The sequence below is a fragment of the Piliocolobus tephrosceles genome, chromosome 1 (genome assembly GCF_002776525.5).
Source record: "Piliocolobus tephrosceles isolate RC106 chromosome 1, ASM277652v3, whole genome shotgun sequence".
Taxonomy (NCBI): Eukaryota; Metazoa; Chordata; class Mammalia; order Primates; family Cercopithecidae; genus Piliocolobus; species Piliocolobus tephrosceles.
Genome location: NC_045434.1, coordinates 65,934,574 through 65,945,185, shown reverse-complemented (window position 1 = coordinate 65,945,185; position 10,612 = coordinate 65,934,574). Strand labels below are relative to the sequence as shown.

At 39.5% G+C, this 10,612-nt stretch overlaps 1 long non-coding RNA gene across 1 annotated transcript in view; it reads left to right on the top strand.

Moving 5' to 3' along the window:
- Nucleotides 1-10,612, top strand: part of LOC113225217 — a 12,529-nt gene that overhangs the window by 925 nt on the left and 992 nt on the right. The window contains exon 2 of the long non-coding RNA XR_003309881.1: nucleotides 1,199-1,299. This is a non-coding gene — a long non-coding RNA (uncharacterized LOC113225217). The remainder of the gene's footprint in view (nucleotides 1-1,198; nucleotides 1,300-10,612) is intronic.

The following is a 10,612-nucleotide window of genomic DNA, read 5'->3' as shown; positions in this document are numbered from 1 at the left end:
GCCCGGGCTGTCTGCCTGTGGATTTCATTTCTGCCTTTTAGTCTTTTCATGTGAAGTTTTATTTATCTTCTATTTAGCTCAATTTTTTCTATTATAATAATGGAATAATAATAGCCCATAGTACAAAGATAAAATGATAATGAAGTTAAAGGAATCAGATCAGTGCTTAATAATGTTGGCTATAATAATAATAATAATTATTATTATTATTATTATTATTATTATTTAGAAAAGGGGGTGATAGAGGACAGAGGCTACAGTGAGCTGAGATTGTGCCACTGCACTCCAGCCTGGGTGACACAGCAAGATGTCATCTCAAAAAAAAAAAAAGGTGGGTGACAGAGCCCTGGCCCATTCTGGGAGAGAGTTATCATAAAGCAAGAAGAGGGCTATGGGCAAGGAATTCTCTGGGATATCTAGTCAGTGCAGATAATTGAAGCTAAAATTTTAATTCCATTAAAAATACATTCACTGAGCACCTACGAGGTTCAAGTTGCACACTTACTACTCTCCTATAGACTGTATTCAAGTAATGGAAACAAAATACCTACATAACTTTCTCTGCTCCAACTCAGAATAATGTAAGTGCCACAAGGAAGCCACACACATAGCACAATGGGAATTTAAAGAAGAGACATGCCATTGCTGGGGTTCAGAAAATGATACCCTAACATGAAGACCCCAGAAGGAAAGTCTCTCTCTGTTCTTCCCTTGACCTCTTGTCTCTCACTTATTATTCTCCCCTGAGGCTAGCCAGAGAAACTAGAATTCCTCTGCCTCAAGGTGGTTCACAGAACCAAGACCCCTTTTCCCTAAAGGAAGCCATAAAGCTTAAAAATATTACCCTAACTTTCCCCCACCTTTCTATGAAACAGCTAGCTGTAAAAAAATTACCCTCATTCCAGAGGAATCCTACTCCATCCCTAGGGGGAAGAAATGCTACAACAGAGAGGTCAAGAAGAATCTAAACAGACAGGCCTTGCTGAGGTTTCCCCGCTCAGTCTGTTTCTACTAGAGCTTACCCTTTTTATCTCATCACATGTCTACATGGTTGTTCCAGCTTCTTCAAACCTAAGCATATAATCAGATAGTTTCCATTGTATCTTTGAGCCTTCATTCTGAAGACTCCCATGTCATATAAAACTGTTATTGAACACATCTGTTATTCTTTTATCTTGTTAACTTGTCTTTGTTATAGGGGTGTCAGCTGTGACCCTCGAAGGAAAGGAATCACCCTCTTTCTGACCCTATACCACCTTCAGCAGGGATGAAGGCAGTGAGAGAAAAGTGAGTTAAAAAGTAAGTGAAGACGCTTTATTTAAGGATTAATATAACTTTAAAAGGCAGAAGTCAGAAATGTTCATTTATTTAACAAATATGTGTTGAGTATTTGCCAGATACTCATTTATATAGCAGAGATTCAGCAGTGAGCAAAGCAGTTGAATTGCTTTACTTGCTGGAACCAGGAACATTTGAATAATTGTTCTTTGATTTTTAGAAAAAAAATCTAAACTTTATGATAAAAAGTAAGAGTGATCTATTAATAAATATCTTGAAGTCACAATGCCTCACTTACCTCTATCCAACAAGCATAAAATTGTAATCCATTCCTCAAAATTGGAAAATTAGAGACAAAATTTTATAGATAGACATAAAGTGATAAAATCTTAAAGCAAAAAGTGTACTCTTCATTCTGTTTCCTTGACTCATCTTCATTAAGTTTTTCTATTTGACATAAATATAATAATTTTCTATATATATTTATATCTTTCTTTCTATCTCTTGATATAAATTTCCTCAAGAACAGTATATCCAAGCTAATTTCTTTCATAACTAAGAGTCTACATTTTATCTTCTAATATGTCCACTTGGCACATTTCAGATTCTGCCCTTTTATTTCTACTTTGAGTTTACAGGATGGCACTCCTGAACATTCTCTTCACAGTTCTCAAAACAGTTTATGTAAAGGAAATGAATTGAGTTATAAAATAGGGCCCAATGATGCTGGTGGGTGCGCTATCAATCTCCCTGAAGGAACAAGGAAGAAACCTAATGTTGGTGGATCCTGTCACTCTGCCCCTAAAACGCAAAATTATTGAATTAAGAAAAACATAATTATTAACAAATATGGTGACACAGTGATTTTTAAAGGTACTGTATTTTGTTTATTAGACAGGCACATTTGTCCTTCGTCAGCCTGAAGGCATCAAGTGTCCTAGGCAATATCTATCTTCATTGAGTTTTGAAATCCCAGCGGTATGAACAAACCAGATGGCCCCCCCCCAAATGAAGATGAATGCATATAACTGTCATTCAAAACTCAATAGTCCATGTTGCCATATGTGATGAAGAGTTTACTGCTTGTGCAAGACTGGGAGTAGTGTGTTTCTGTCCGTGGTCCTGAAAAGCTTGCCTTGACTTCAGATGCGGGAAAGCCATTAATGAAGACAGTAGTAAATATTAGAAAAGCATATTTAAAAGTAGACTTCTGACTTATCACTGTTTCTCAGAGACACATGTGCTTCAATTATAGCTATTTTTTCACAGTGCTGATTTACTAATAGCCTTTTTAAAAACAATCAGTCTCTCTCTCTCTCTCAACCTTGGGTCATAGGAAGAAAATGTCAGGGTTTGCAGGAAAGAAAGGAGCATGTATTTATTAAAGGCAGATGGTTGAACTGAAACTAGAGTTTGTTGCTTCCCTTTATAAAATTATATTTCAAAAGTTTTACAACTCAACCATAAGAAAATTATATTGTTGGATAAAACTTAGGAAAGAAATGACTCTTTGCAGGCTAACTAATTAAGGGAAAGTTCTGTAATCTACAAGTTATACTCATGGAAAATAAAGCAGTACTGAACTGTAAGTGCCTAAGAATCTACCACCCATTGTGTGAATTATAATTTGAAAATTGATAACTAAGTAGTGTATTTAAGACTTCTACCCCCAGAGTTGTACAACACTACCCAATTAGGTTTTGTATTCAGGGAAAAACATTGATAGTACTGCCAAGAAATGGCTGAGATGTTGAAGTTCATGAGCCAGCTGTTATGCATCTGTTCTACCTTTTACCAATATCATTTTGAGGAAGAGGTTTACTGAGTTGGCAACAAAATCTAATGCCTGATGCTTTTGAAATCATTAAATAAGATGACATTACTTAATCTTACATCAGGGCCACCTGAGCCCTTTTAGAATAGGTAAAGGAATTTCTCTAAATAATGACATTTAAAAGTAGGAAGTAGGGCATGTCCAGATTGAAGACATCTAATCTTTTACCATAAAGTGATTCATATATCTCTAGCTCAACAGAAAAATAGGGAAAAAAGAACTCTGAACTCTTTTTCCTGGAGTAGTAAAAAAATAAATAAATAAATAAAGCCTAGAATTCTAATGTGAAACATGTTTGAAACTTGCATTTCAGGTACCAATAACCATTAATATATTTGCCCTCAGAATTACTGGTATTGAACTATGTGGTAAATTCTTTCAGCTGTGACTATTCAGATAAAAGAAAGCAACATAGAAATGATGACTATATAAGAGTGCTTCAGTAATTCTTGTGAATGAGTTAATTTATTAAACGTTATACCTTGATCCACTGCACTGCAGCCTGGGTGACAGAGCGAGACCCTATCTAAAACAGAAAAAGAAGTTATACATTGAGCACTTTGAATAATGAATGGCACATAGCAAGCCCTTCTACTACAAATGTGTTTTGTTGTTGCTGATGTTGTTTACTTTATTGTTGTCATTACAAGAGATGGGGTCAAAAGCTTATCTTCTAGGCAGGGAAACCAATTTATCAGTTAAATATAAGCACCAGTGGTGCTTGGATTATCCTTTTCCTTTGTCCTCATTCTCTTCATGTCCATCCCATTACCTTACCTCAGTATGTGGTTTCTTGTCCTGATAATCTTGGGTTATATTACTATAGATGAAATGAAAGCTAATTGTGAAAGGGCACAAAAATCTGCTTGGATGATCTAATAGTGATGAAAATGTTTTTCAAAGATGGCCGAATAGGAACAGCTCCAGTCTCCAACACCCAGCACGAGTTGGATCAGTGTGAGAAATCACAGAAGACCGGTGATTTCTGCATTTTCAACTGAGGTACTGGGGTCATCTCACTGGGGAGTGCCGGACAATCGGTGCTGGTCAGCTGCTGCAGCCCGACCAGCGAGAGCTGAAGCAGGGCGAGGCATTGCCTCACCTGGGAAGCACAAGGGGGAAGGGAATCCCTATTCCTAGCCAGGGGAACTGAGACACACAACACCTGGAAAATCGGGTAATTCCCACCCCAATACTGTGTTTTAAGCAAAAGGGCACACCAGGAGATTATACCCACACCTGGCCGGGAGGGTCCCACGGCCACGGAGCCTCCCTCATTGCTAGCACAGCAGTCTGCGATCTAACCGCAAGGTTGCAGCGAGGCTGGGGGAGGGGCGTCCACCATTGCTGAGGCTTAAGTAGATAAACAAAGCTGCTGGGAAGCTCGAACTGGGTGGAGCTCACAGCAGCTCAAGGAAACCTGCCTGTCTCTGTAAACTCCACATCTGGGGACAGGACACAGCTAAAAAACAACAGGGGAAGCAGCAGAGGCCTGTGCAGATGCGGACGACTCTGTCTGACAGCTTTGAAGAGAGCAGTGGATCTCCCAACATGGAGGTTGAGATCTGAGAATGGACAGACTGCCTGCTCAAGTGGGTCCCTGACCCCTGAGTAGCGTAACTGGGAGACATCCCCCACTAGGGGCAGTCTGACACCCCACACCTCACAGGGTGGCGTACACCCCTGAGAGGAAGCTCCCAAAGTAAGAATCACACAGGTACACTCGCTGTTCAGCAATATTCTGTCTTCTGCAACCTCTGCTGCTGATACCCAGGCAAACAGGGTCTGGAGTGGACCTCAAGCAATCTCCAACAGACCTACAGCTGAGGGTCCTGACTATTAGAAGGAAAACTATCAAACAGGAAGAACACCTATACCAAAACCCCATCAGTACATCACCATCACCAAGACCAGAGGCAGATAAAACCACAAAGATGGGGAAGAAGCAGGGCAGAAAAGCTGGAAATTCAAAAAATAAGAGCGCATCTCCCCCTGCAAAGGAGTGCAGCTCATCGCCAGCAACAGATCAAAGCTGGTCAGAGAATGACTTCGACAAGATGAGAGAAGAAGGCTTCAGTCCATCAAAATTCTCAGAGCTAAAGGAGGAATTACGTACCCAGCGTAAAGAAACTAAAAATCCTGAAAAAAGAGTGGAAGAATTGATAGCTAGAATAATTAATGCAGAGAAGGTCATAAATGAAATGACAGAGATGAAAACCATGACACAAGAAATACGTGACAAATCCACAAGCTTCAGTAACCGACTCGATCAACTGGAAGAAAGAGTATCAGCGATTGAGGATCAAATGAATGAAATGAAGTGAGAAGAGAAACCAAAAGAATAAAGAAGAAAAAGAAATGAACAAAGCCTGCAAGAAGTATAGGATTATGTAAAAAGACCAAATCTACGTCTGATTGGGGTGCCTGAAAGTGAGGGGGAAAATGGAACCAAGTTGGAAAACACTCTTCAGGATATCATCCAGAAGAACTTCCCCAACCTAGTAGGGCAGGCCAACATTCAAATTCAAGAAATACAGAGAACACCACAAAGATACTCCTCGAGAAGAGCAACTCCAAGACACATAATTGCCAGATTCACCAAAGTTGAAATGAAGGAAAAGATCTTAAGGGCAGCCAGAGAGAAAGGTTGGGTTACCCACAAAGGGAAGCCCACCAGACTAACAGCAGACCTCTCGGCAGAAACTCTACAAGCCAGAAGAGAGTGGGGGCCAATATTCAACGTTCTTAAAGAAAAGAATTTTAAACCCAGAATTTCATATCCAGCCAAACTAAGTTTCATAAGTGAAGGAGAAATAAAATCCTTTACAGATAAGCAAATGCTTAGAGATTTTGTCACCACCAGGCCTGCCTTACAAGAGACCCTGAAGGAAGCCCTAAACATGGAAAGGAACAACCGGTACCAGCCATTGCAAAATCATGCCAAAATGTAAAGACCATCGAGACTAGGAAGAAACTGCATCAACTAACGAGCAAAATAACCAGTTAATATCATAATGGCAGGATCAAGTTCACACATATCAATATTAACCTTAAATGTTAATGGACTAAATGCTCCATTTAAAAGACACAGACTGGCAAACTGGATAAAGAGTCAAGACCCATCAGTCTGCTGTCTTCAGGAGACCCATCTCACATGCAGAGACATACATAGGCTCAAAATAAAGGGATGGAGGAAGATCTACCAAGCACATGGAGAAAAAAAAAAAGCAGGGGTTGCAATCCTAGTCTCTGATAAAATAGATGTTAAACCATCAAAGATCAAAAGAGACAAAGAAGGCCATTACATAATGGTAAAGGGATCAATTCAACAGGAAGAGCTAACTATCCTAAATATATATGCACCTAATATAGGAGCACCCAGATTCATAAAGCAAGTCCTTAGAGACTTACAAAGAGACTTAGACTCCCATACAATAATAATGGGAGACTTCAACACTCCACTGTCAACATTAGACAGATCAACGAGACAGAAAGTTAACAAGGATATCCAGGAATTGAACTCACCTCTGCACCAAGCGGACCTAATAGACATCTACAGAACTCTCCACCCCAAATCAACAGAATATACATTCTTCTCAGCACCACATTGCACTTATTCCAAAATTGAGCACATAATTGGAAGTAAAGCACTCCTTAGCAAATGTAAAAGAACAGAAATTATAACAAACTGTCTTTCAGACCACAGTGCAATCAAACTAGAACTCAGGACTAAGAAACCCAATCAAAACCACTCAACTACATGGAAACTGAACAACCTGCTCCTGAATGACTACTGGGTACATAATGCAGGCAGAAATAAAGATGTTCTTTGAAACCAATGAAAACAAAGATACAACATACCAGAATCTCTGGGACACATTTAAAGCAGTGTGTAGAGGGAAATTTATAGCACTAAATGCCCACAAGAGAAAGCAGGAAAGATCTAAAATTGACACTCCAACATCACAATTAAAAGAACTGGAGAAGCAAGGGCAAACACATCCAAAAGCTAGCAGAAGGCAAGAAATAACTAAGATCAGAGCAGAACTGAAGGAGATAGAGACACAAAAAATCCTCCAAAAAATCAATGAATCCAGGAGTTGGTTTTTTGAAAAGATCAACAAAATTGACAGACCGCTAGCAAGACTAATAAAGAAGAAAAGTGAGAAGAATCAAATAGAGGCAATTAAAAATGATAACGGGGATATCACCACGGACCCCACAGAAATACAAACTACCATCAGAGAATACTATAGACACCTCTATGCAAATCAACTAGAAAATCTAGAAGAAATGGATAATTTCCTGGACACTTACACTCTTCCAAGACTAAACCAGGAAGAAGTTGAATCCCTGAATAGACCAATAGCAGGCTCTGAAATTGAGGCAATAATTAATATCCTACCAACCAAAAAAAGTCCAGGACCAGATGGATTCACAGCTGAATTCTACCAGAGGTACAAGGAGGAGCTGGTACCATTCCTTCTGAAACTATTCCAATCAATTGAAAAAGAGGGAATCCTCCCTAACTCATTTTATGAGACCAACATCATCCTGATACCAAAGCCTGGCAGAGACACAACAAAAAAAGAAAATTTTAGACCAATATCCCTGATGAACATCGATGCAAAAATCCTCAATAAAATACTGGCAAACTGGATTCAGCAGCACATCAAAAAGCTTATCCAGCATGATCAAGTGGGCTTCATCCCTGGGATGCAAGGCTGGTTCAACATTCGCAAATCAATAAACGTAATCCAGCATATAAACAGAACCAAAGACAAAAACCACGTGATTATCTCAATAGATGCAGAAAATGCCTTTGACAAAATTAAACAGCCCTTCATGCTAAAAACGCTCAATAAATTCGGTATTGATGGAATGTACCTCAAAATAGTAAGAGCTATTTATGAGAAACCCACAGCCAATATCATACTGAATGGGCAAAAACTGGAAGCATTCCCTTTGAAAACTGGCACAAGACAGGGATGCCCTCTCTCACCACTCCTATTCAACATAGTGTTGGAAGTTCTGGCTAGGGCAATCAGGCAAGAGAAAGAAATCAAGAGTATCCAGTTAGGAAAAGAAGAAGTCAAATTGTCCCTCTTTGCAGATGACATGATTGTATATTTAGAAAACCCCATCGTCTCAGCCCAAAATCTCCTTAAGCTGATAAGCAACTTCAGCAAAGTCTCAGGATACAAAATTAATGTGCAAAAATCACAAGCATTCTTATACACCAGTAACAGACAAACAGAGAGCCAAATCATGAATGAACTTCCATTCACAATTGCTTCAAAGAGAATAAAATACCTAGGAATCCAACTTACAAGGGATGTAAAGGACCTCTTCAAGGAGAACTACAAACCACTGCTCAGTGAAATCAAAGAGGACACAAACAAATGGAAGAACATACCATGCTCATGGATAGGCAGAATCAATATTGTGAAAATGGCCATACTGCCCAAGGTTATTTATAGATTCAATGCCATCCCCATCAAGCTACCAATAAGTTTCTTCACAGAATTGGAAAAATCTGCTTTAAAGTTCATATGGAACCAAAAAAGAGCCTGCATTGCCAAGACAATCCTAAGTCAAAAGAACAAAGCTGGAGGCATCACACTACCTGACTTCAAACTATACTACAAGGCTACAGTAACCAAAACAGCATGGTACTGGTACCAAAACAGAGATATAGACCAATGGAACAGAACAGAGTCCTCAGAAATAATGCCACACATCTACAGCCATCTGATCTTTGACAAACCTGAGAGAAACAAGAAATGGGGAAAGGACTCCCTATTTAATAAATGGTGCTGGGAAAATTGGCTAGCCATAAGTAGAAAGCTGAAACTGGATCCTTTCCTTACTCCTTATACGAAGATTAATTCAAGATGGATTAGAGACTTAAATGTTAGACCTAATACCATAAAAACCCTAGAAGAAAACCTAGGTAGTACCATTCAGCACATAGGCATGGGCAAGGACTTCATACCTAAAGCACCAAAAGCAACGGCAGCTAAAGCCAAAATTGACAAATGGGATCTAATTAAACTAAAGAGCTTCTGCACAGCAAAAGAAACTACCATCAGAGTGAACAGGCAACCTACAGAATGGGTGAAAATTTTTGCAATCTACTCATCTGACAAAGGGCTAATATCCAGAATCTACAAAGAACTCAAACAAATTTACAAGAAAAAAACAAACAACCCCATCCAAAAGTGGGCAAAGGATATGAACAGACATTTCTCAAAAGAAGACATTCATACAGCCAACAGACACATGAAAAAGTGCTCATCATCACTTGCCATCAGAGAAATGCAAATCAAAACCACAATGAGATACCATCTCACACCAGTTAGAATGGCAATCATTCAAAAGTCAGGAAACAACAGGTGCTGGAGAGGATGTGGAGAAATAGGAACACTTTTACAGTGTTGGTGGGATTGTAAACTAGTTCAACCATTATGGAAAACAGTATGGCGATTCCTCAAGGATCTAGAACTAGATGTACCACATGACCCAGCCATCCCACTACTGAGTATATACCCAAAGGATTATAAATCATGCTGCTATATAAAGACACATGCACACGTATGTTTATTGCAGCACTATTCACGATAGCAAAGTCTTGGAATCAAACCAAATGTCCATCTGTGACAGACTGGATTAAGAAAATGTGGCACATATACACCATGGAATATTATGCAGCCATTAAAAAGGATGAGTTTGCGTCCTTTGTAGGAACATGGATGCAGCTGGAAACCATCATTCTTAGCAAACTATCACAAGAACAGAAAACCAAACACCGCATGTTCTCACTCATAGGTGGGAACTGAACAATGAGATCACTTGGACTCGGGAAGGGGAACATCACACACTGGGGCCTATCATGGGGAGGGGGGAGGGGGGAGGGATTGCATTGGGGAGTTATACCTGATATAAATGATGAATTGATGGGTGCTGACGAGTTGATGGGTGCAGCACACCAACATGGCACAAGTATACATATGTAACAAACTTGCACATTATGCACATGTACCCTACAACTTAAAGTATAAAAAAAAAAAGCCCAAAACTAACAAATAAAAAGATTACTCAGTAATTAACATAAAAAAAAAGAAAATGTTTTTCATGCCAATAATAAAAATATATTAAAAGGATAGTCAGGCTTTTATTCTAGAATCCAAAGGATAAAATAACAGCCTCAGTTACCTCATATAAAAATGGGAACCATAAGGGCTGGGTGCAGTGGTTCACGCCTGTCATCTCAGCACTTTGGAAGACCTAGGAGGGTGGATCACGAGGTCAGGAGATCGAGACCATCCTGGCTAACATGGTGAAACTCCGTCTCTACTAAAAATACAAAAAATTAACCAGGTGTGGTGGCGAGCGCCTGTAGTCCCAGCTACTCAGGAGGCTGAGGCAGGAGAATGATGTGAACCCAGAAGTGGAGCTTGCAGTGAGCCAAGATCACGCCAGTGCACTCCAGCCTGGGTG